Raw genomic sequence first — 25877 nt, 5'->3', positions numbered from 1 at the left:
TGTTGATTTTTGGATAGATACTATATATTATTTTAAGGAAAACTCCATTTATTTCTAAACTTTCTAGTGTTTTTAATAGGAATGGATGTATTTTATTAAAGGCTTTTTCAACATCTATTGAAATAATCGTATAATTTCTGTTGGTTTTGCTATTGATATGTTCAATTATGTTGAGTGTTTTCCTAACATTGAACCATTTCTGACTACCTGGTATAAATCCTACCTGATAATGGTGTATTATGCTATAGTAAGTTGCTATACTCCCATTGCTAAAATTTTATTTAAGATTTTTACATCAATATTCATTAAGGAGATTGGTGTTTAGTAGATAACATGTTGGTATCAAAAAAGGAATTTGGTATTTTTTAAAATAGTTTAAAATAGTTTCTGTAGAATAGGAATTAATTGTTCTTTAAATGTTTGGTAGAATTCACTTGTAAATCCATCTAAACCTGGAGAATTTTTCTTAGGGAGTTTATTGATGGTTTCTTCAATTTCTTTTTCTGAAATGGGATTAAGTATTTTATTTCCTTTCCTGTTAATCTGAGGAGTTTGTATTTTTGCAAATATTCATCCATTTTACTCAAGTTATTCAATTTATTGGCATATAGTTTGGCAAAGTAAGTCTGAATTATCTCTTTAATTTCCTCCTCATTGGTGGTTGGTTCACCCTTTTCATTTTTGATATTGGTAATTTAGTTATCTTTCTTTTTTAAATCACATTAACCAAAGGTTTTTGTTGGCTTTTTTCTTAAAACCAACTCTTAGTTTTATGAGATCAATGGTTTTCTTGCTTTCAATTTTATTAATCTCTCCCTTGATTTTCAGTATTTCTAATTTGGTATTTAATTAGGCATCTTTAATTTGTTCTTTTTTTTTAAAGCATTTTTAGTTGCTCATTTATCTCCTCTTTCTCTATTTTATTCATATAGGCATTTAGAGATATAAAGTTTCCGGATGACTAAGTGGCACAGTGAATAAGAGCACCAGCCCTGGAGTCAGGAGGTACCTGAGTTCAAATCTAGCCTCAGACACTTAATAATTACCTAGCTGTGTGGCCTTGGGTGAGCTACTTAACCCCATTGCCCTGCCAAAAAATAATAAAAAGGTAACCCAGAGATATAAAGTTTCCTTTTAAAACTGCCTTGGTGTCTATGGTATCCATGCCAGATGTGGTTTTCTTATCTCTTTTAATTAGATCTATTTTTGCTTTATTTAAGATCATAATTTCTCCCCTTTAGTTTTTTTAAACTTCAACTGAAACATAATAGATTCTTCTCCATTCCCTTTCCTTTACCCATGTATATCTTTCTGCTTCCACTGTATTTCTTGTAAACAACATTATTGTAAAATTTTGTTTTTTAATCCACCCTGCTTTGTTTCCATTTTAGGTTTGTATGTTTGTTTGTTTGTTTGTTTTTGCAAGGCAATAGGGTTAAGTGGCTTGCCCAAGGCCACACAGTTAATTATTAAGTCTCTGAGGCCAGACTTGAACTCAGAGCACCTGCCCTGGAGTCAGGAGTACCTATCTACTGTGCCACCTAGCCTCCCCTTTGCTTCCATTTTACAGAAGAATGCATCCTATTCACAGTCACCATTATGATTATTGTATATTCCTTCCAACCTAATTTTCCTTCTGTCAGTCCTCTTTCTCTCCTTTCACCCTTTCCATCCTCATCACTGTTTTGCTTTTGACCACCAGGTCTCCAATTTGCCCACCTTTCTGTCAGTCTTCTCTTTTTTTTAACCCTCTCACCCCTTATTTCCCTATAGAATAAGTAGATTTCTGTAACGAATTGATTGTCTGTGTTATTCCCTCTTTGAGTCAATTCCAATGACAGGAAGGTTCAAGCAATGCCCACTGCTCCCCTCCCACTTCTCCTTCATTGTAATAGTCTTTTGTGCCTCTTCAAATAGATAATTTATCCCATTCTATCTCTCCATTACTTCTGTTTTCAGTGTAATACTCATTTTCACACCTTAATTTTTTTTTTGGATATTGTCCCATCAAAGTCACCTTATACCCACAGCATCTATTTATGTATGCTCCTAACTGCATTAATAGTCACACAGATATGAAGAGTTATAAATATAATCTTCCCATTTAGGAATGCAAAACAATTTAACCTTATTGTATCCTTTATATTTTCTCTTTCCTTTTTGCTACTTTATACATCTCTTTTTGTATATGAAGATCAAATTTTTTGTTTGGCTCTGGTCTTTTCATCAAGAAAATTTTAAATTCTTTTATTTCATTGAATTATCATATTCTCCTCTGAAGGATTAGGCTCAGTTTCACTGGGTAGATGTTTCTTGTTGTAATGCAAGCTCTTTTGCCTTCTGGAATATGATATTCCATGTCCTCTGATCCTTTGGGGTAGAAGCTACTAAATCCTGTGTAATACTTACTCTTGTTCTATGATACTTGAATTGTTTCTTTCTGGCTATTCAAAATATTTTCTCCTTGACCTGGGCAGTTATCTATGATGTTCCTAGGAGTTTTCATTTTGAGATCTTTTAGGAGGTGCTCAGTGGATTCTTTCAAATTTCTTAGCCTTTGGTTCTAAGATACCAGAACAATTTTCTTTGATAATTTCTTAAAGTAAGATATGTCCAGTTCCTTATTTTGATCATGACTTTCAAGTAGTCCAATAATTATTAAATTATCTCTCCTGAATCTATTTTCCAGGTGAGTTGTTTGTTTTTTCCAATGAAGTATTTTACAATTTCTTCTATTTTTTATTTTTAGATATTGTGTGATTGATTCTTGATCTCATGGAGTCATTAGCTTCTTTTTAAGGTTTTTTTTTTTTTGCAAGGCAAATGGGGTTAAGTGGCTTGCCCAAGGCCACACAGCTAGCTTATTAAGTGTCTGAGACTGGATTTGAACCCTAACTCCAGGGCTGGTGCTTTATCCACTGCACCACCTAGCCACCCCTGAGTCTTTAGCTTCTGCTAGTCTAATTCTAATTTTTATAGAGTTATTTTCTTCAGCCATCCTTTTTTAAACCTCATTTTTCCCATTTGATCAATTCTATTTTTTTTTAGTATTTGTTTTCTTCAGTAAATTTTTGCATATCTTTTCCCAGTTTTTGTGCTTCCTTTATCAAGCTGTTGATTCTTCTTTCATGATTCTCTTGCATCATTCTCATTTCTTTACCCAAATTTTCTTCTACCTTTTTTATTTAATTTTTAAAATCCTTTTTGAATTTTTCTTGGAGTTCTTTTTGGGCATGAGACTAATTTTCATTTTTCTTTGAGGGTCTGAATGTAGGCATTTTAACATTGTTATCCTCTTCTGAATTTGTGTTTGATCTTCCCTTTCACCATAATGACTTTCTTTTTTTGGCTCCTTTGTTTGGTGGGGTTTTTCTTTTTTTGGGGGGGGGGTTCTTTTATTTCCCCCCAGCCTATTTCATTATTTTTTTGGAGTTGAGGTTTGCTCCTAGAGGGGAAAAGACACTATTCTAACCTTCTTGTGCCAGCAATTGTAGGCCTTAATTTTCAGGCCTTCAATTGCTATGATGTTGCACTGAGGCTCCAGGAACTAGTGCTGGGGCCTTCTGTGTGTGTGTGTGTGTGTGTGTGTGTGTGTGTGTGTGTGTGTGTGTGTGAATGGGCATCTGGTCACTCTCTGGTGCTGCAATGGCACTCACAGGGGGAGAGAAGGGAAGGCCTGGTGCTGCTCCAGGGGCTATAGGGTTTGTATGGTCCCTTAGTTGGTGCTACTCTTTGACCTGCAGCTGTGCTTGGATTTGTGCTGAAATAGACACATATGTAGCGCTATATATATATATATATATATATATATATATATATATATATATATAGAGAGAGAGAGAGAGAGAGAGAGAGAGAGAGATGTATATATAAACATATTTTAATCATTAAATCTGAAAATGATACAAGTTGGCAAGAAGAGCTAATCCCCCTAGATAGGTGTCAGGATCCAAAATGATACTGACAGCCTAGAACAATAGTTTCCAAAGTTATTTAATTTCATACTCAGACTTTTATTTGCTGAGATAAGTTTGTATGCTGATGTTTCAAGAACACACCCACAAAAATATGTGTATTTACTTGTTTATATATTATACATAGTTATATACTATCAACTAATAATTATACACATTATAAAATACAAAAACAGAAATTAAAAGAGGATAAGATGAAGATGAGATAATATTTAATCTTAGAGTCAAGAAAGAACCACTAGCACTTATTTATTGAGTTGGTAAGTAAATGGCATGGTTAGACCTATACTTTAGGACAATCTTGGTAGATATGGAGAGAACAGATTAAGGAGGGAAGACTTAAGGAGGAAAGACAATTAGATAAGATTTGTCAACTGTTTAGATAAGAGGAGTAAAATAAATGAGAAATTCAAGGTGACACTAAACTTGTTAATCTGAGTGACTGGAAAGATAGAGGTGTCCTCAACAATAATAGAGAAGCTTGGAAATGGAATAGGTTTGGATTGTATGATAACAAGATTTGAGATAGAAATCATAACTCATCCATGGCCATTCATCTTGTGATGGATAATGTAACTAAATTGTAACTTCTATATTTGCTCATCCTGGCCTATTGGGGGGGGGGGGGGAGAGGCTCTTTGATAAATGACACTGCCCTAAACTTCAGAGCCAATAGTCCAGCTACCTTCTCAAGATGTTGTGGAGGTACATGGATTGGGTATGTTGGAGGCACTGAGAATTTTCCTAATAACACCCTTAACTTCTCCCTGGGCAATCAGCAACAGCTAAGTTTTAACTTAACTATCACTCAGTTTAGAAGGTAGTATCAAGTTAAAAGGGAGGCAAAAGAGTAAAAGAATATTGGGGGGATAGATTTGGTTGTGTTAAGAGATAAGCCCCATAATTAGTTATCAAAAAAAAGAGTTCAATACAGTCCCACTAACTGGTGAACCCCACACCTACTGGGGTGAAGTCACAAGCATCCCTCCCACCCCCAAAACACACACATGGGCTACCACACTGGACTGAAAGATAAAATTCAATGGGGTTAAATTTTAAATATCATTCTTGTGTTCAAGAAAATCAACCTGACAAGATGGAGACGCATGGTTAAGATAGAAATTTGTCTGAAAAAGATCAGGGTTGGAGTGAAGTGGAAAGGAAGGAAGGGAAGGTTAATGGAATGCAATCTACATATAAATCAGCAGTGTGTGGCCTGCCAACCAAAATAAAATTGAGTTGAACTTGGGCTGCATTTTGAAGAGCATAGTTTCCAGTAGTAAGAAAGTATATTCCCTCTGCTCTAAGCACTAGTCAGATAATATCTTGAATATTTACTGAGAGATTACTATTTTAAAATAAAACCTAGACATGGTAATATAAAGCAAATTTTAAAACAATATAATTGTTGGTTATTATTAAATATTTATCACTATTTATTAGCATTTACAACTTGTCTTTAGGCAGTGTTTTCAGATTTATTACCCATTGCTTACTTCCCTTCATAAACTCTGAGGGTCTGGCCAAACTGGCCTATTTCCATCTTTCATCTCTGTCATTTTGCAGATAGTTTCCCATGCCTAGATGGTGTTCCTTTTTCACCTCTTTAATGCCATTTCATTCTTAAGCATTTCCTGAGTCTTCCAGATGAGAGTCTCTCTCCTCAAACCAAAATTGCATATTTACTTTGTATATGTTCTAAACATAATAAGATAATAGAAGATTTAAAGCTAGAAGACCTACACTTCCTCATTTGTGAAATAAGAAAATTGAAGCCTAATGAGGTTGTGACCCAGGTACATAAAATTGGCTGAGATAGAATTCAAACCAAGGTCTTCTTGACTCAAGCCCGAACCTATCCACTAGACTCATATGAGTACATACTTCTTGATGACAGGAACAATTTCAGTTTTCTTATATCCTCAGCACTTGATACAGTTCCTTTTACATAGCAGGTATTTAGTAAATATTTATTGATCAAAAACATTTTCTTTTATCACTTGAAATTTAGCCTTGAGAATTCTTATCTCTATTAAGTGCTTTGAGATCACTTGTTTAATTTTGGCAATGCATTATATTCCCTTTTGTCATGAATCTTTATTATGGTCATTTAATACTTAATAACTTTTATCTAGTCTCTCTCTGTTCCAGGATTATAAGATTCCTGTTGTCAGGTAACCACATTTTCTATCTTCTGCATCCCCAATAGGTTCAACCTGCCATGTTTTGCAACAATTTGTATTGATAAGATGTCTCACTTTACCCAATGTTGTCGGGGTTAGAAGGAAAGGAAAGGAAGATTAAAATTTCCCCTGAAGTAAGTACAATGTAACATGAAAAGGCCTCAATAAAACATTTTTTTAAAAAAACTCTTTCTGTGGAGTTGCATTTGACTATAAGGTTTTCTTTCACCAAGATACAAATTTAAATAGATAAAAGCAACAGCTTTTTATGTCTGAAGCAACAGACTCCTCCTCTTCGTTACCAAATTTACTCAGACAGCCAAAACCACTTCCTTTTTTCCTTCTTAGCAATCTTCAGACCTCATCATAAAACAACTGACAGCTACCTCTGCAAAGTTATAGATGATTTCTTAATTGCCAAAACTAATAACCTTTTCTCAATCTTAATCCCTATTCACCTCTCTGGAGCACTCAACACTGTCAATCAGTTCCTTTTTAAATTTTTTTTTTTTTATTATCCACCTTCCAGGGTTGTGAAGAGCAAATGAGATGTGTTAAATGCTTAGGGTCTAGCGCATGGGAAACACTTGATAAATGTTTATCTTCTTCTCTCCTCACTAGATTTTCCAGACATTCTTCCCTCCTCCTGGTTTTCCCTCTACCTTATCTGACCAACCACTTCTCAGTCTCCTCGCTAAGTTTTTCATCTCAGTCATGTTCACTAATGTTTGGGATCCAATATTCTGTCCAGGGCCTTCTTCTCTTCTCCCTCAAGATTATTTCTCTTGATGATCTCATCAACTCCCATGGAGTCATCTCTCTGAAGATGATTTCCATATTTATACATCAATCTCTAACTCTCTCCTGGACTCAATCCCACATCACCAAGTGCCTTTTGGACATCTCAAATTGGATTTATCACAAACATCTCAAACTCCCTACAAGCAAAATAGAACTTATCTTTCCTCAAAAAAACCCATTACTGTCAGGGGCACTATTATCCTCCCAGTCACCAGGATTGCAATTTCAGTGTCATCTTCAACTCCACTCACTCACCCCACATAATCCAATGTGATGATGAATCCTGTCATTTCTACCTCTGTAGTATCTGTCCTACACATTGCCTTTTCTCCACTTACAAAGTCACAACTCCATTTCAGGCCCTCATTACCTCTCTCTATGGACCAATAGCCTTCTAATCAGTCTTCCTGTTTCAAGTCTCTTTCCATGCCAAGCTGATGTTTGTCCTTCATTATCAAAGAAGGTCATGACATCAGGGAGATGATTTGGATTTGAGTGAGGAAGATGCTGTGCTAAGTCACCAGTCTCACTTTCTCCTCCAGAGACACCTGGGTCCAGTGGCCAAATAGGAATCAGGACTACTAGAGATGGCTCTGGATGCAAGGCAATTAGAATGAAGTGACTTGCCCAGGATCACACAGTTTTAGTAAGAATAATGTGTCTAAGATTGGATTCAAACTCCCATCATCCTAATTCCATGGTCAATTTGATTAAATCATTTCCCTGTCCAATGGATTTTACTATTACCTCCAGTATCAAATAGAAACTTCTTTGTTTGGCATATGAAGATCTTTGTAATCTCTTTCTTTTCTAATCATAAATATCTAGCATTTATCTTACCTTGCAACTTTCCACATGTTAATGCATATGATCCTCACAACAATTCCCCTTTGGCAGATGAGAAAATTGAGACAGAAAGACGTACTTGCTCAGTTAAACAGCTAATAAGAATCTTGAGACAGAATTTGAACTCATATCATCCTGATTCAAAATCCCATGCTCAATCCACTGAATTATTTAACTACCTCTACCTTTCTGGTCTTCTTAAACTTTATTCTCCTCCATAAACTCTACATTCCAACAAAAATGGCCTAAGAGTAGTTGCTCAAGCTAAACAATGCATCACCATTCTTGTGCCTTTGCACTAGCTGTTTCTCCCATACTTGGAATACTCTACTCCCTCAAATTTTCCTCTTAGTGTTCTCTCCTTCTCCCCCTCCCACTTATCAATACATTCCCTTCTCAAAGCATTTTCCATCTACTCTATATGAGTATTATGTGTATGAATGTATATTGGACTTACTTGTTTACATGTTGACTTTCTCATTAGAAAGTAAGCTCTTTGAGAACAAGGACTATATTTTACCTTTTTTTTGCCAATACCTGACATAGAGCAAGTATGTAATAAATGACTAAAATATTCAGATATACAAGATGGAAATAAATAAGTATGCTTTTGAAAATGAAAACAACTTGATCAGCTAGGGTTGTAGACAAGAGTGCTGAGCCTGGCACCAGGAAGACCTGAATTCAAATTTAGCCTCAAGACATTAGTGGGGGGGGGGGGCCGCTAGGTGGTACAGTGGATAGAGCACCCCTGGAGTCAAGAGGACCTGAGTTCAAATTTGACCTCAGAGATTTAGCAATTACCTAGCTGTGTGACCTTGGCCAAGTCACTTAACCCTATTTCCTTAAATAAATAAAATTTTAAAAAACCATTAATTGGGTTACCCTGGGCAAGTCATTTAACCTCCATTTGTCTTATCTGCAAAATGGGGGTAATAAATAGCCCCTGCTCCCTAAGATTGTTATAAGGATCAAAAGAAATAATTGTAAAGTGCTTGTCACCTACAAAGTGCTATGTAATGCTATCATTATTATTATTATCGATCATATTCCCCATTTGATACAGCAATCACATCTCCCAAATTTTCTAATTTCATGAAATATGCTTTAATGATGTTTTTCAAAAGGAATATGGATAAATATGCCAAGACTAACTACCTACTATGTGTTATGCTCCACTGATATAAAGTCAAAACCAACACCATCACAGAATGACAGAATTTTAGAGTTGGAAGAGATTTTTTGAGGAAATCTAGTAAAAACCTCATTCCTTCACAAACAGTGCTTAAGACTTTCTCCTCTCCTCCTCCCACAAATATCCTCAATTCTTTTTTCAACTTCTTTTGTTTGTCCTTCTCCATTAGAATGGAAGCTCCTTAAGACAGAGATTGTTTTTTGGCCAGTATTTATATTCCTAGTCTTATTCTGAAGTATAGCACATAGTAAGAGAATAATAAATGAATGAGGGGGGAAAAAATCTCCACAATCACATTCTCTGCTCTCAATGACCTTACACTTTCCTGAAAACATAAATATATTTCACAGAAATACAGTTACAAAGAAAGAAGGGAGAATTTGGGGAAGGAAACAGAGGTCAAAGGAGCAGCCCTTTTAACAGCTGTGAGTCAGTCTTGTGTGTTTCACCCCACCCAAAATGAGAGAATAAATGCCAATGTGGCATATACCCAGGTGCCTCCTACCAGAGAGTCAACAAGATTCAGACTGACATGATGCTTTTAAATGACAGAGAAGTAATCTCTCCAGCACTGGCACCCAACCCAGCACATTTAAATAAGTAAAGAATTGAACTCTAAAGAGTTGAACTACACAACATAAACAAGGTAATTCCCTAATCTCAAAGATCATTGTAATTGGCTTGCTTTTAAAATAAAAATAAAGACTTTTTTTCACATCAGAGTTGCTTCTACCCAGAATTCCTTCAAAGTTTAATACAATCAAGAGGTAGTTTCTTCAAAAACTTTTACCTCCTCTTTGTTTAAAAAACAAAAAACGAAATAATGCCAAAAGAAAAGCATTGGAAATAATTAAAAGTAAAATCCACTGGCAAACTTTTCTCTACCACCAAATCAAGAGAAGCAGTAAAACCAGTTTTACAAGTCTGAGACAAGTCGCTACATCAGGCAAGCATTGGACTGATTTGTTTTCTTCTTTCTTAACTGAATACACATTTTCCTGTCTCATAAAAATGATGAGTAGTATTAAGACAGGTACTGCAAAGGTACCCTAATGGGTATCAGTGTAAAGATTTAACTGAGTAGCTGTTTTAAACTTTAGGGTTTTTTTTATATTATTAAGAGTTGGTATAAATTGTTGAATGGAGAGGTTTTACATATGATAATGATAAAAATAAAAATAAAATTACAAACTATTAATGATTATTTCTTATCCTTTCCTGATGTTTGTCTAGGTTTTTTTTTATTTTCTTTCTTTGCATTTTGGATTACAATGAATTCTTTTTCTACTTTTTTAACTAAAAAGTAAATAATTATGTCTCAAAATACAAAATTCAGCTTTACATTATTTTGGAACTCTTGATTACAAATAGCTTTCATCTAAGATTTCAGATATATTTCATAATTAATAGTCAAAGTAATTAGCTGAATTAGAGACTAACAAATTAACTTTTCTATGTCTAATATGAAATATCATGGTAGCGGGTGGCTAGGTGGCACAGTAGATAGAGCACGGGTCCTTGAGTCAGGAGGACCTGAGTTCAAATCCAACCTCAGCTACTTAATAATTACCTAGCTGTGTGGCCTTGGGCAAACCAAGCAAAAGACATCTGCCTTACAAAAAACCTAGAACAAAAAACAAAAAAAGGAAATATCATGGTAGCTAATCATGTTTAACATTCAACTACAATAAATAAATAGAGTTTTCTGTTCGTCTCACAAATCTCAGAAGAGTAACAAAATTTTATACCATAGAACACTTAGCAGGATCTTTTCTGTTTTCAGAAGGATAATGTTCACTGACTCTGAGATATGGTAGTTGCAGGAAAATCCAAGGATCCTTGGTATCATTTCAAGGAGTGAAATGAGAGAAAGTTTATTCTAATTTCTATTCCCCACAGACATTCTTCTGATTCTTCTAAGAATAGTTTTTAACCAAACACACTTTTGGTCTTAAATAAAATTAATGTGAATTAGAAAACAACTTATTTCAAAATTATTTTTAAAAATTAACACAATATATCAGACAGCAAAACCTCACCATAACAAGAGAAGAAAAAAGAATCTGGGTCAGCCTTCACTATCCTCACAGCCTTCCTCAACCCTTATCTCTAGCAAGCAAGGAAAACAGTAATTGAGGTATAGGTATAATTCAGTCAGTTCTCAATTATCCATAGTAATGGAAGAGAAGTAGCAGTAACACAGATAATTCAGAACAGTAAGATAATAAGTTTAAACCTGCAAGGTACCTGAGAGGTCATTTAATTCAGCATTCCACATTTACCCCCACATTTTACAGATGACAAAGTGGTTAAGTACATTAGTAAACAGACAGGTTAAGTAATTTGCTCAGGGTCACACAGCTATGGTCAGAGGCATTACTTGAGCCTACTTTCCTCCAATTCCAACTCCATTATTCCATTATATAATATGCTGCCCCGTCTGCATTTGGAAAAGTGTGTGGAACTTTAAATTACACCAAAGTTTTCTTTTAAAAAATATTCATTTTATATACCAATATTCATGCTATGTTGAGAAAGATGCTTAGTGATTAGGAAGCTGTCCTTGGAAGTCTGAAGATGGGAGTTCAAGTCCTCTCTCTGACACACATACCTTGAGAAAACATTCTAAGAATATAGGTTGAGGAATGATAATTGATCTATACTGTTAGAAGTAGTTTTCTCACTGGACTAAGGAGTTCCCTATGCTAAAGAAATAGCAGGACTGTTGGGCAGCTGGGTGGTACAGTGGATAAGAGCACTGACCCTGAAGTCAGAAGAACATGAGTTCAAATTTGACCTCAGACAGTTACTTGCTGTGTGATCCTCGGCAGCTCATTTAACCCCAACTGCCTCCAAAATAAAGAAACAACAGGACTGCTCCATCTCCATCCAAATATTGTTATATTTCTGAGCCACACATTAAATATGAGGATAGATAGGATGTAGTATCATATCAATGGTGAATTATGCACAAAAAGCAAAGTAAAATATAGCATTTAAGAAATATTTGAATTGAAAACAATAAGCCAGTAATGAAGATGGAGGATTGGAAAGCTGCCAGGATTCATTGGTAAAAATGACAAGAGACCTAATGGAAAGCTCCCAACAGGTTCAATATATCCTTTATAGAGGACAAGGACAAAAGTTGCATAGGATTCTTAGTCATGAACGGATTATAATGCATACAGTTCAAGAGTGTGACAACATCCATGAGAATATAAATCCACTGAAATATAGCATTACTATAAATGGGATGGCAAAGGAAAATGTTTTAAATATTACTAAATAATCAAAAGACAACTATTATCATAGTCTCTCCTTCTATAACTTTATTCCAGAAACAAAGTGAATGACACATATAAATAGAAGAAATAAGCCAATAGGTAAAGGAAAAAACTTACTCCCCTCAAAAATTGATATATCTGTATGGGTGTATATATATATATATATATATATATATATATATATATATATATATACATATGTATGTATATATACACTTTCAATATAGATTTGCACAGTGAAGGGAGAATGGAAATGTACAGAGATAGATCCTATGAGCTCATTCCTTGAACTGGGTCCATAGTTTTATGCTCATGGTAACATTTCAGGGTTGTTCACATCTCTCTGTCTTTCTGTCTCCTGTCTCCTGTCTGTCTGTCTGTCTGTCTGTCTCTCTCTCTCTCTCTGTCTATGTGTGTGTGCCTCAGTGAGAAAGAAGTCAGGAATAACTGAAAACATTTCAGCAGTTTCAAAAAGCATCAGTTATTCTGATGTTGTTTGTCCTTCCCATTCTATTAAAAATTAATCTAGCTACTTACTGTAGCAAAGATGTATAGACAAACTGCATTCTTTGGGAATGGAAACTGTGCTTTTTCCAACCTGTAAACATCTTACCACTAACAGACCTGAGGTCAACCATAATGTTAAATTGAGGTTTTAGCAAGGAACCTTGATTTAATGGATCCATAGTAAAAATAGACAGGCTCTAAAGTAAGGGACAACAGGTTTCTTTTGAAATGAATAAAAGTTTTGCAGATTCATACATAATCCCAAAAGGAGTAGGGAAAGTAGGGAAACAGCACACCAGTTCAAATATCCTTTACATGTTTTTATTGGCAAAACACCAGTAGGTTTAGCTCAGTCTGCCAGCCTGCAGCAACAGGTGCATCTTAGTTAAAAACAAGGTCTACTCTCTGACTTTTTGGAATAACACCTTAAAAAAACAAACAAACCTGAATTTGTCAGCACTGGTTTGGGGGGGGGAATCAAGCAATATTTTTGTGGCCTGACCTACTTCACCTATCTATTTATATTACTAGTTTCACGTCCAAGGTTATAGAAGCCTCTGTGGCAGTATATCAAAACAGTCGTATCCAGTTTTTCTGGCCTGTTGAAAAAGAAGTTGAGGTAAGAAAAGCTGGGGGAGCACATCTGAGGGGTACTGACAAAAAGCAAGAGCTCAAAAAAGGAGCCGTCACAAGGGGAAATGACCATCCCATATAAAACTTCTGTCACGTCCCCTTTTCTACCATAAAAAAAAAAAGCCTAGTGCTCCATTTTTCCAGAATCCTTTGCGCCTCAGACCCAGAATTAGTTCACAACAGTAGTTATCACGGATACAAAGTGTCATCTTTCTCCAGGCTCAAGCCGGACAGGCACATCACACCTCCGGGCCTTGCGCCACCCACCCGGCTGCACGGTCCGCGTGCCAGCCCCGGCCGAGCCCCGGGGAGAAGCGAAGACGCGGCCCGGGCGCTCGCAGCCTCCCAGCTTGAATTGGGGGGAGGGGGGCTTTATGTCACCTCCATCCGGGTAGCAGGTAGAGATGGAAACCGTGTGGCCGCGGGGGCCCGGGCGGGGACGTGCGCGAGGGTGCAAGCGGCGAGGAGGGACTTTTTTTCCTCCACGTCTGGGCTGTGTGCGGCGGCGCGGCTGGCGCTGACAGTAGGCCGGCTGCGCGCGAGGGCCCCCCGCGGGCTCCGGCTCGGCCCGCCGTGCCCCACCTGCGGGCCCGCTAGCCGGCTCCACACCTCGCTCCGCCGCGGGAGACGCCTCCTGGCCGCCCCCTCCCCTCCCCCTCCGCCGCCCCGGCTTCCTGCGGCCGGCGGGGGCCCCGCGAGCAGCGCCCCCGCGAGCAGCGCCCCGAGGCCGCCCCGGCGCCTTACCTGGGCCCACGAGAAACTTCCTCCGCGCCACAGTTTGGCGCTGGCGCTGCCCGCGCGCTCCGCCTCCTCCACCCCCCAGGCCCCCGCGGCAGGTTCAGTCCCCGGGCGCGCGGCCGGAGCCGGGGAGCGGGGCGCTCACGGGAGGGCTCGGGGCCGGGGCGCAGCCGGGCCGCGCGCCCCCAGTATGGCCGCTGCCGGGGAGCGGAGCGGCGCGGCGCGCGGGGCGGCGGCGGCTGCAGCCACGACCAGACTGCCGAGCGCCGCACGGCTCCGCGGCCGAGGGGAGGAGTAGAGTGATGCCGGCCCGGGAGCTGCCGAGGGAGGGGAGCGGGCCTGCGCGCCCGCGCGGCGCGGCCGCGCGCCCGGCCCTGCGCACACTTGTGGCTGCCGAGCGCCTTCTCCTGTTGTTGTTGTCTTCACTTTAATTGTTTTCCTTTTAAAAATTTTGTTTATTTTGAGTTTGACCATTTTCCCCCTCATCTTACTTCCCTCACCCAGCCCCCCCGCGGAAGGCAGTTTGCCAGTCTTTACATTGCTTCCATTACATTGATCCAAATTGAATGTAATGAGAGAAAAATCATTGATATGGGCTTTTTTTATTTTAATTGTTTTCCTTTTAAAAATTTTGTTTATTTTTTTTACAATTTTTTCCCCTCATCTTACTTCCCTCCCCCAGCCCCCCCCCCCTTGCTTCCATGGTATACATTGATCCAAATTGAATGTAATGACAGAGAAATCATTGATATGGTTTTTTTTGTTTTTTTTATTTTAATTGTTTTCCTTTTAAAAATTTTGTTTATTTTGAGTTTTACAATTTTTCCCTTCATCTTACTTCCCTCCCCCAGCCCCCTGCAGAAGGCAATTTTGTCACTCTTTACATTGCTTCCATGGTATACATTGATCCAAATTGAATGTAATGAGAGCGAAATCATTGATATGGGGTTTTTTTTGTTTTTTTTAATTTTAAAGATTTTTATTCTGAGTTTTACAGTTTTTCCCCCCTAATCTCGCTTCCCTCCCCCCACCCCCCCCCACACAGAAGGCAGTCTGTCAGTCTTTATATTGTTTCCATGGTATGCCTTGATCCCAACTGAATGTGATGAGAGAGAAATCATTGATGTGTTTTTTTAAAGACTGTTTTTTTAAAGTAAAACTTAGGTGATTTTGTCATCTTTTAATTTGGTGATGAACAATAGCGATATTTATGACCATAAAATCCCACTTTAAAAAAAAATTAACCCCCCCCCCCATTCACACAGGATGGAGAGGCAAGCTAGTCCCTCAGTTAAGAAATTTGTTTTTCTTTTGGACCAGTTTGTAGGTAGTAAGCCCTATGTTTTTCACGTGCAACTGGTATGGGTGGTGCAGTGGATAGAGCACAGGCCCTGGAGTCAGGAGCACCTGAGTTCAGATCCGACCTCAGACACTTAATAATTGCCTAGCTGTCACCTTGGGCAAGCCACTTAACCCCATTGCCTTGCAAAAACATTTACCAAAAAAATGCAGCTGGTATGGCCGGATGACAAGGTAGAGAGTCAGCATCCTATACCTTAACCTTTGCCTACAAAACAGCAAATCTGGGGCTGCAGGTTTCTCTCTCCAGTCTTCTTCAACGTCTTTCCCCAATTCCTGTACACCAACCTCTGATTTTTTTTCCCCCCAGGAATGATTGTTTCTAGGGCCAATCTATATTTTGAATTGATCTAGTTTCTCTCTCCCCAGAGAGAGAATGGCTTAAATGGCTTTTACTGTTTCTTCAACACTCACATATCTCATCCTATAGCCACCTTAAGGCAAACACCTACTAAATAATTCCCAAGGAGGATAAGAAAATTCCAATTTGTTCTCTTTATTTTTCCATGGAAGAATACAAAATTTACCAAATTGCCTGCCTTTGAGGAATTTACAATTTTTATATAGGACATAAAAACATAACTATGGTATAAAATGATACATTAAAAGTATATAACATCTTTTAGGCTCTTTCTAACTTTTATCATGCTTTTAGATTGCAAGCATTATCACCACAACCGGGGCAGGAGAAGGCCAAAGCTATGACCATATTTAAAGAAAAGGAAAGGCTGCATATCCAGCCACCGTCACTAGCCACACCAAACCACCTTAAAAGTCTAAAAATGAACTGAGGGGAAAAAACAACCAAAGGTGTTAAAAAAAAAAAAACCACCACTAAACTAAGGCCTTATAGTTTGACTTAATGATAAAATACAACAGGATTTATACATAGTCTGCAACCAACCAACTTAAAATAGTCAAAAGACAGGAACATAGGAAAACTACTAAATTTTTCTCTAATTTCAAAATATAATTAAAAAAAATGATTGTTGTACTATGCATTCAGGTTTTTTCAATAAAGTTCAATCTACTGCAAAAAAAATATCAGTTGGCATGGTTATACATGTAGAACCTATATTAGATTACTTTCTGTGGGGGGGGGACAGGGAAGGGAGGGAGGGAGGGAGGGAGAAAAATGTAAAGCTCAGAACCTTGAAAAAACAACCTTTGCATGTAGTCAGAAAAATTAATAAATAAAATATTTAAATTTTAAAAATGTATAAGATACAAGTATCATAATAATTCACATTTTCTAGGTCATTCTTCCTTCTTCAAAGAGTTTAGTACTTGACTCACAATTTTTCTCTTTTTTCCCAACTTTTATCCTCATACTAGAAGACTTCAGCATATCTATTAATATTCCCTCAAATATCCTTACCAGTCAGTTCCCCAACCTATTCACTTCCCATGACTTCACCTCAATCAAATCCAAAAGATGGTCTTACTCTTTATCTTGACATCACCCACAAATGTACCACTTCAGTTTCAAGAATTCTGAAATCTTACTTGGTCATAATCTATTGACTTTCCATCTTCTGCTTTCTCTAAAAAAAAAAACACCCTTTTTTTTTCCCACAGTACAACATCAAATCTCTTAACCTGTCAGTGGTCTCTCAAGCTCCTTAGTTTTCTTTGCTAGATCCTTAATGATCACAAGGTACACTGGCAGCAATATGTAAATAAATCCCGATCTCCCATAAGACAGAATAAAGCATCAACAGATTAAATTGGACCAGCCTTTGCCCATGTTAATGTCCACTTCAATGGGGCTGTCTATTTTGCTCTTGCCAAGCAATATGGACTTATAAGCTACTTCATTATCAGTCCTCTGAAATCATGGTTTATTACTGCATTGATAAGACTTTTAAAGATTTTTTTAAAGTTGTTTTTCTTTAAAAATTTTCATGTTATAAATTGATCTGGTTCAGTTATATTCATACATATCTTCCAAATTATCCTCTTCCCTTTCTCTTAACTTCCTTCTTGAATCCAGAATTTTACTATTTTGTCTTCTGTTTTTTCATATTGTTTTCATATGTTTTTCATTTGTCCCACATACTCCCATACTTTTTTCCCTTTATATGGTTCCCTTCCCTTTCTCTTTTGAATGTACTATATTTCTATACTACATTCTTTGTGTATGTATGTATATATGCATGCACAATTGTGATCAATATTCCTGATTGAAATGAAAGTAATGTTCACATGATGTCCACTTCCCCATGCATCATCCTTCTTATGAACTTTCCTACATGAAATGGTGCTTTCTTTCTTCTTCCTCCTATCCCTCTCATTTCTGTCTCCTAAGGCCATCAAAATAGAATGAAAAAATCACCAGACCCTCTGAACTGTCTTATTTACCTCTCTCTTTGATTCTTGATGATATTAGGGTTCTGAGGAGACATTTGGTTAAGAAATAAAAAAAAAGTCAAATGGAAATAGATTAGATACTCAACATACAAATGAAAACAATAGTATAATATTTGATAGTTCAACCCAATGAACATTTTGAAACATCTACTATATATATGTATATACATATATATATGTATATATATATATCTCAGATACTGTGCTAAACACTAAGATACAATGAGTAAAAAAGATAGTTCCTACCCTCAAGGAGCTTGCAATCTAAGGAGGGGGGCAGGGGAGACAATACATCAAAGTAGACAGGAAAAGTGGGAGACAGAAAACCAGGGGTTATCTTGTTCCATGAAGTTGAAACCAGGCAGGGCAGCAGATATAAAGTAGAGTGAGCTCAGTCCTATTCTTGTTTTCTATAAAGAAAGGCATTGAGAGGACTTAAATTTTCAAGGCCTCCATTCAGAGGGGCAGAAAGACAAAGGAAGGAGTAAAATTCAGGTCTTAATGATATCAATATTAATTTAGGTAATTTATGCAGGAAACCAAGTCTCCAGCTTTGAAATAATAAATACAGCTCATTTGTATAAGATTCTCCTCATTGGCAGAGGTTCATTACTTGATCCTTCATGCCTGAATGAAGGGTGGAATTGGTGGGAGTTTAAGAGAGGAGAGGTTGCTGTTCTTTTGACTTCTGTTTTCAAGGGAAGACACAGAGTAGTTCCCAAGTTCTCTTCAGGGGCCTTGAAAAGAAGAAAGACACCCTGGGAAGAAACATGTATAGAGAAGCTAAAATCTCTTCTCCAATTTACCTCACTAAAGACTTCAAAGTTTAGAACCTATGAGTCCTCTTAGGAATCTGGAATCCAGGAGAACAAGGATTTCTCCTCTCCCAATTTCTTAACAACTCTGCCTCCCACACAGAGACATAGCATAAAGTAATCAATCTTTACCAAAAAGGAGAGTCTTATGCAAATAAAGGTTTTACATAATGAAACTTTCAAAGTTCTCTAATTTTTTTAAACAAGTCTGGATGAGGATAGTGATAACCATTTTTCCACACAGTCTATAGTGAGGTGTACATATTAGATAACATCCAAATATAACTTAAATTATATTTCATTGACATTCTTTTAATTAAATATTTGGGGTTTTATTTAATAGAGAAGTAATATGTGCAGTTATCTTTAACTTATATGTACTTTTGCTATTGCCACTCATCTCACTCATACCATAAGCTCTAGTTTCCCTTCATATTCTGGGCATTCCCTTTTCCCTTGTAGTGACCCTAAGGAGATCAGAAATTTGATATTAAGATATAGAGAATCAGGGCATCTTCAGCTTTGCTCTCAATTACTAGGATTGCTATACAAGAAAGCTACAAGTGTAGCAGGAAAACTCCAAACACAGAGAAATATTATAATACTTTGGTGACACCCTTTTGGGGAGGAATACCTGAGTGCTAATGATCTTGCTCATGCTCTGAGAGTGCTGTCTTAGCCACTCCTTGAGGACCACCCCTACCGCATATACATTGGTGAATACCTGGAGCCAGGTGCTAAACCACTTCTCAAACACCACCCTTGTCATCCCCACCATGGAAATGCATTTGAGCAAAGTACTACTCAGGTTTTCTCTTTTCTTCCTTGACTCTCTGTTGGGCTGCTTCAGGTTTTTTCTCTGAGCTGAATCCACATGTTCTGACCCCATGCTGCTGGACCAATATGGCCCCAGCAACATAAGGCTGAATCTATGTTGATCTAAGCTTTTTTTCTTTTCTTTTTCCCCCATTAACTTGACTACTCATCTTTCCAGCCTTGTAACTATTTCTTTAAAGTCTATCCCCTTTGCTATTCCCTCTCAATCTTCTCTTTTTGCTTAACTTTATTAAATTTCTTAGTAACTACTATCCTTTCAGAAACTCACTAACTCACTATCGATATAGCTGCTTCCCCAAAGGACTTAACGTTTGTATTTTTGTATTAGTTGATGGACTTTCTGTGGTAACTTGTAAACTGTGTAACCTGTTAAGTTCTATACCTTTCTTACCTCACTGAGACAGAGATTGGTGAGTTTTTCTCATAACATAGATCAATCTTTAAGCCCCCCCCCTTTTCTGAAGCCCATTTTCTTCAATCCTCACAAAGATATAAGACTACAAAATGCAGTTCCTCTTGTTTTAGTAGTGTAAACCTAGGGTAGCTAGCATATGTGTGTGTATATATATATATATATATATATATATATATATACATATATATATGTATATATACATGTCTGCTCTAGCATAATGACTCTTTCCTGTTTTCAAAGTGATTCTTCAAAGGTTCAACTCCATAGATTATCTTTCTTTCTCTTTTCTTTTCTCTCTCCCTCCCCTTTCTTCTTCATTCTCTTCCACCATTTTACTCCACCAAACATGGAGAAATAGGAGTTTGATTAGTGACTAGTATTCAGGAATTTGTCCCTCAAAACCCCGAGATCAATTTTAACTATTACATTCTTTGAACCAGAAGGGAAATTAAATCATGCTTAGGATTATTAGCAGATGACTGAGAGGAAAGAGCTAGGAGTTCTCAATCTCTTCCTCAAATTAACAAATCAAATTGGAGATTATGGATGTCACTGGAGTGACACCAGAGAAACAACCAACAGAAGAAATCAAAAGGAGAAACCTATTGTAAAAGCTGAAAGGAAGGCCCATCTAGTCTTTGCATGTACTTTGGAACAGATTATTCTGGCCAAGCTACCAGTTGGACTAACCTATTCAAGGGCTAAGGAAAATGTGAAATGAAAATATCTGCTCTTTCTTCAATTTTGCCTCCTATGCCTGTCCTGCAACAGACTGGGCTACTTTTTGCTTCTTTTACCTAAAAACTTTCTATATCCTGTTTTTGCCTCAAATATGAAGAAGCCAAGTGTCAACTTTGAGATTAAAAAAAATAATAAATTAGAACAAAGTCAAATTTCCATCTGAATGTTGAGAATTTTCCTGATTGGAGGCTCTGAGCTATTGTGATTATACTACTAATTTTTCATCAGATATATACTCTATAAAACAGTAGAGGAGGTTTCACATGGCTCTAGGGCCATAATATTACCTTTAGGCAAAAAAAAAAATGAAACAGAAACAAAACCATGAATGAGTTTATTGTAATTGGGTATGACTGATTAAATCTCTGGAAAGAAAGAGGTAGAGAGTATAGGAAAGTGGCTGAAGAAAAGATCAGGCACCAAAGGAACCCCAGGGTGGAGATAGGCATGGCCTGGGAAAGAATGAACAACACTCATATTCAGAAGAAAGGAGAGAGAAGAATACCATCTAATTAACTCTACATTCTACAATATCTAATGGTGTTAGAATAGGCTCCATTCTTCCACTCATACACAATCCTGTAAGGCTGATAACTTTGTACCTGCCCTGCCTTGCTTAAATCCAATTAATTTACAAGTCAAGACATGACCCTTCTGAAGTCATTGGTCTCTTCCAGAAGGAAGGAGGAACTACAATCAGTGAGTAGTAGTAAGCTGCCTCACCCACCCAATTGACCAGTTCCAATTAGGCAATGCTGCTATTTCCTCCTTCCTTCTCAAGTTCACTTCATTTTGCACCTCCTCTTCTCCCTCTGACTACATGGGGAGTCATAGGCATTACATGTGGGTGTTCTGTCCAAAGGAATATACATCATGATCATTTATACTTTGTAAGATATCTGGATTTGAGGGATAGGTTTTTTCTTCCCTATTTATCTACATTTAAAAAAACTGGGACAATTAATTCTTTTGTCTCATATGGTGTTCATTTATGATTTCTTGAAATATAGTTCTGGTAAACCCAGCTGGAAAAGTCCATTGGAACTACTTGACTATGCCTTTAGAGCAATGACCTTGGAGTCAGGAGGACATGAGTTCTAATATGACCTCAGACCCTTGGCTCTTACTAGCTGTGTGACCCTTGGCAAGTCATTCCCTGACTGCCTCAAATCCAGGGTCATCTCCAGTCATCCTGATTCATATCTGGCCACTGGACTCAGATGGTTCTGGAGGTGAAATTGAGCAGCTCAGCATAGCATCATCCCCTCCCTCACATCCAATTCACATGCTTATCATGCCATCACCTCCCTGATGTCATGGTCTTTTTTGAGAATGAAGGAGAAACATAATCTGACTCTCCCTGATTGGCCCAGCCCAAGCCTCACTTCCACATTCTAGCTGGTCAGAGTGTGAGATTCTTCTTGTCCCAGATTGATTCTTTTGTTAAGTCAAATATCATTAGACCATCTTTTCCCTCAGTTCTTACCTAGCCCTTTAATCACTGAATGGAGGTTTCCTCAGACAAACTGAGACCTGGGAAAGACATTAGCTTTGAAAGCCTGTGAGCTATGTCTTGCCATTGGATTCTGATGACCCTGAAGAAGAGTCAGGCTACTGACTTTACACTTTCCTGCCTCTCTTAAATCCAATTTACTTGCAACTCAAGGTATCACCCTCCTGATGTCTTTTGCTCCTCTTCAAGATAGAAGAAAAAATAACACATAATCCATTTCCTAACATCATTCACCATAATGTTTTCTCTTTCCTGGTTATTCAACCACTATTCTCCATACCAGCTCTCTCCTCTGGATTCACTATTTTCTTCCTAGGGGAAAAAAAAGTTCCCTTGACCTAAATTAATACTTGGCCTGAGGGAGCAGATAAAACTTTTTGTCCCTGCCCTACTTTCTCCTCAGGATTAAGGAGTTTCTCTCTCTGTCTCTTAAGATGGAAAACAAAGAGTTTTTTTATGATTTAACTTCTAGAAGCATATTCTGATTACCAGGGGAATGCTCTGTTTATTAGTCTATATGGTCAAATTATTTTTTCTTTGGAAAACTATTTTAAAAAATAGACTGTTACAAACATCTTTAATTTTTTTTTTACAGAGATGTTACAGATTCTACCTATATTCCATCCTTTTCCTTCCCCTTTCTAGAGACTCATTACTTATTTTTTTTTTTTTAGGTTTCTGCAAGGCAAATGGGGTTAAGTGGCTTGCCCAAGACCACACAGCTAGGTAATTATTAAGTGTCTGAGACTGGATTTGAACCCAGGTACTCCTGACTCCAGGGCTGGTGCTTTATCCACTGCACCACCTAGCCACCCCGAGACTCATCACTTATAAGAAACATTTTTTTAAATGAAGAGGAAAAGAAAAAAATTGGCAAAACTAATCAACACATTGAAAAATATCTATATTATATGCTGAATTCCATACCCATTAAATCTTATTTTTGTAAAGGAGCCAAGGGAAATATCTTCTCATATTTCTTTTTTTGGGGGGGTCATGTGTCTCTTGTAATTTGGTGACATTAATTTTGGATTTTTTTGTGGTGGTTGTTTACTTTTACATTGCTGTAATGGTAGATGATATTTTCTAGGCTCTATTTAGTTCACTTTGCATCAGTTTGAGTAGGTCTTTCCACACTTTTCTGAATTCATGATGTTTTTTGTTTCTTAGAGCACTGTAATATAGAATTCTACATACCAACCTACAAAATAAAATGCCTTTAAAATTCATTTATCCTTTCTTTCATTTGGAGATAAGAATGGAAATTGAATCTCAAAAAATAAATGATCTGATTTGTTTTTTCTGTGAGAGAGGAGTTTAAAAACTCTCAGCTAGATTTTTCTAGGTAGCTGCTAGGTAATCCAATGATAGAGCTACAGACTTTCACTCAGTGAGATCTAAGTTCAAATTCAACCTCTTATTAGCAGAAGTAACCCTGGACAATTTGACCTTTCTATAGTTGCTTCACCTGGATATAATAATAGTACCTACTTTCCAGGATTGTTCTGAGGATCAAATAAGATAAGGGCCTAACAAAGTTCCTGGCACATAGTAATTGCTATATAATGTTAGCTATGGTTATCATTATTGATATTAAAAAGCCAGATCAATTTGGTTTGGTATCATATCAGTTTGTAGATTTGAGTTAAGGGATTTAATTATTTTAAAAGTTTGCAGCTGTAAATTCTATTTCTATTCTGTAACACTTAGTTACTTTTCTATTTTTTGGTCAGCACCAATAGTTTGATAATTATAGCCTTATAATTTAGGTTAAGATCTAGTACTGCTAAACTTCTTTTCTTTACATTTTTTTTTGTTAGTTCCTTTGATTTTCTTGACTTTTTATTTCTTCAAGTGAATTTTGTTACTTTAGTAGAATAATTTTTGGTAATTTAATTAGAATGGTATTAATTTTACCTAAACAATTTTATATATTTATCATTTTTATTATATTGACTCTGCCTACCCATTATCAATTAACATTTCTTTGGTTATTTAAAATTATTTATTTGTATAAGTTTTTTTTTTTAGGTTTTTTTGGCAAGGCAAATGGGGTTAAGTGGCTTGCCTAAGGCCACACAGCTAGGTAATTATTAAGTGTCTGAGAACAGATAAGTTTTTTTTAAAAATAATTTTATTCGTATAGTTTTTGGATTTGTTTTTGGTAGGTTCTTCCAGCTATTTTATACTGTCTTGAGTTATTTTATATGGGACATTACTTACTAACTCTTCTTTCAGGACTTTGTTGGTGATATGTAAGAATACTTATGATTTATGTGGATTTTATTTTATATCTTGCTTCCTTCTAGAATTATTAATTTTTTTTTCAAGGCAATGAGGTTAAGTGGCTTGCCCAAGGCCACACAGCTACGTAATTATTAAGTGTCTGAGACTGGATTTGAACCCAGGTACTCCTGACTCTAGGGCTGGTACTTTATCCACTGCGCCACCTAGCCACCCCGAATTATTAATTTTCAACTATCTTTTTAGATGAGTCTAGTATTTTCCAAATATACTATCATATAATCTGCAAAATCTTATTTATTCTGATCCCTTCTATTTATTTTTCTTCTCTTACTGCTATTACTAGGATTTTCTATACAATGTTGAGTAATATTGTTGACAGTAAGCATCCTTGTTTCATACCTGATTTTACTGGGAAGACTTCTAACTTATCTCCATTTTAATAGTGCTAACTGATGGTTTTAGGTAAAATGCCTACTTTTTATCAATTAAAGGAAAAATCCATTTATATCTATACCTTCAAGAATTTTTTAAAAAATGAGACATACTTTACCAAAAGCTTTTTCTCCGTCTATTGATAAAAACCAACAAACTTATTATTTATTATTTAAAACTTTTATTATACATATATAGATATATAATCAATCATATTACAATTTTCCTTTTTTAAATCATCACTTGATTTCTGGCATAAATTCTGCTAGGTCATAATGCATAATCTTTGCAATATATTATTGTAAATCTTTTAGCTAGCATTTTAGTTAGGACTTTTTTATTATCCATATTCAATAATGAAATTGGTCTATAATTTTCTTTTGTGGTTTTTGCTCTTCATGCTTTAGTTATCAGTATTATACTGGTTTCATAAAGGAGTCTGGTGGATTCTTTCTTTTCCTATTGTTCCAAATAATCTATTTATTATTGGAATTAGCAGATCTTTAAATGTTTGATAAAATTCACTTGCAAGTCCATCTGGTCCTGGTGCTTTTTTTCTTAGGAAGCTAATTTAAGGCCTTTCAATTTGTTTGCTATATAGGGGAGGAAGAAAAATTTGGAATTCAAAATTTACAAAAATGAATGTTAAAATGATTTTATATATAATTGGAAAAATAAAATATAATTAAGATTAAGAAGTAATAAAAATCCATTTAAATATTCTATTTTTGGTGGCTAGGTGGCACAGTGGATAGAGCAGCAGCCTTGGAGTCAGGAGTACCTGGGTTCAAATCCGACCTCAGACACTTAATAATTACCTAGTCGTGTGGTCTTGGGCAAGCCACTTAACCCCCTGACTTGAAAAATCTAAATAAATAAATAAATAAATATTCTGTTTCTTCTTCTGTTAAATAAATTAATAAATAAATTAATAAATTTAAATTGTTAAATTTATTGCTTATAATTGAGCAAAATTGTGGCTAATCC

At 36.6% G+C, this 25877-nt stretch overlaps 1 protein-coding gene across 2 annotated transcripts in view; it reads right to left on the bottom strand.

Annotated features, from left to right (window-relative positions):
* The window catches only part of LOC141501316 (semaphorin-4D-like), a 178744-nt gene extending 164472 nt beyond the window's left edge, over positions 1–14272 (bottom strand). The window contains exon 1 of one of the 2 annotated variants that reach the window (XM_074205204.1): positions 14168–14272. The gene's annotated coding sequence lies outside the window, so the exon portion shown is untranslated. The remainder of the gene's footprint in view (positions 1–14167) is intronic. The other variant, XM_074205206.1, reaches the window with a different exon arrangement.
* Positions 14273–25877: the final 11605 nt, after the last annotated feature.

The sequence above is a fragment of the Macrotis lagotis genome, chromosome X (assembly GCF_037893015.1).
Source record: "Macrotis lagotis isolate mMagLag1 chromosome X, bilby.v1.9.chrom.fasta, whole genome shotgun sequence".
NCBI lineage: Eukaryota > Metazoa > Chordata > Mammalia > Peramelemorphia > Peramelidae > Macrotis > Macrotis lagotis.
The sequence above is the reverse complement of the archived record's forward strand: the minus strand, read 5'-3'. Positions and strand labels throughout refer to the sequence as shown.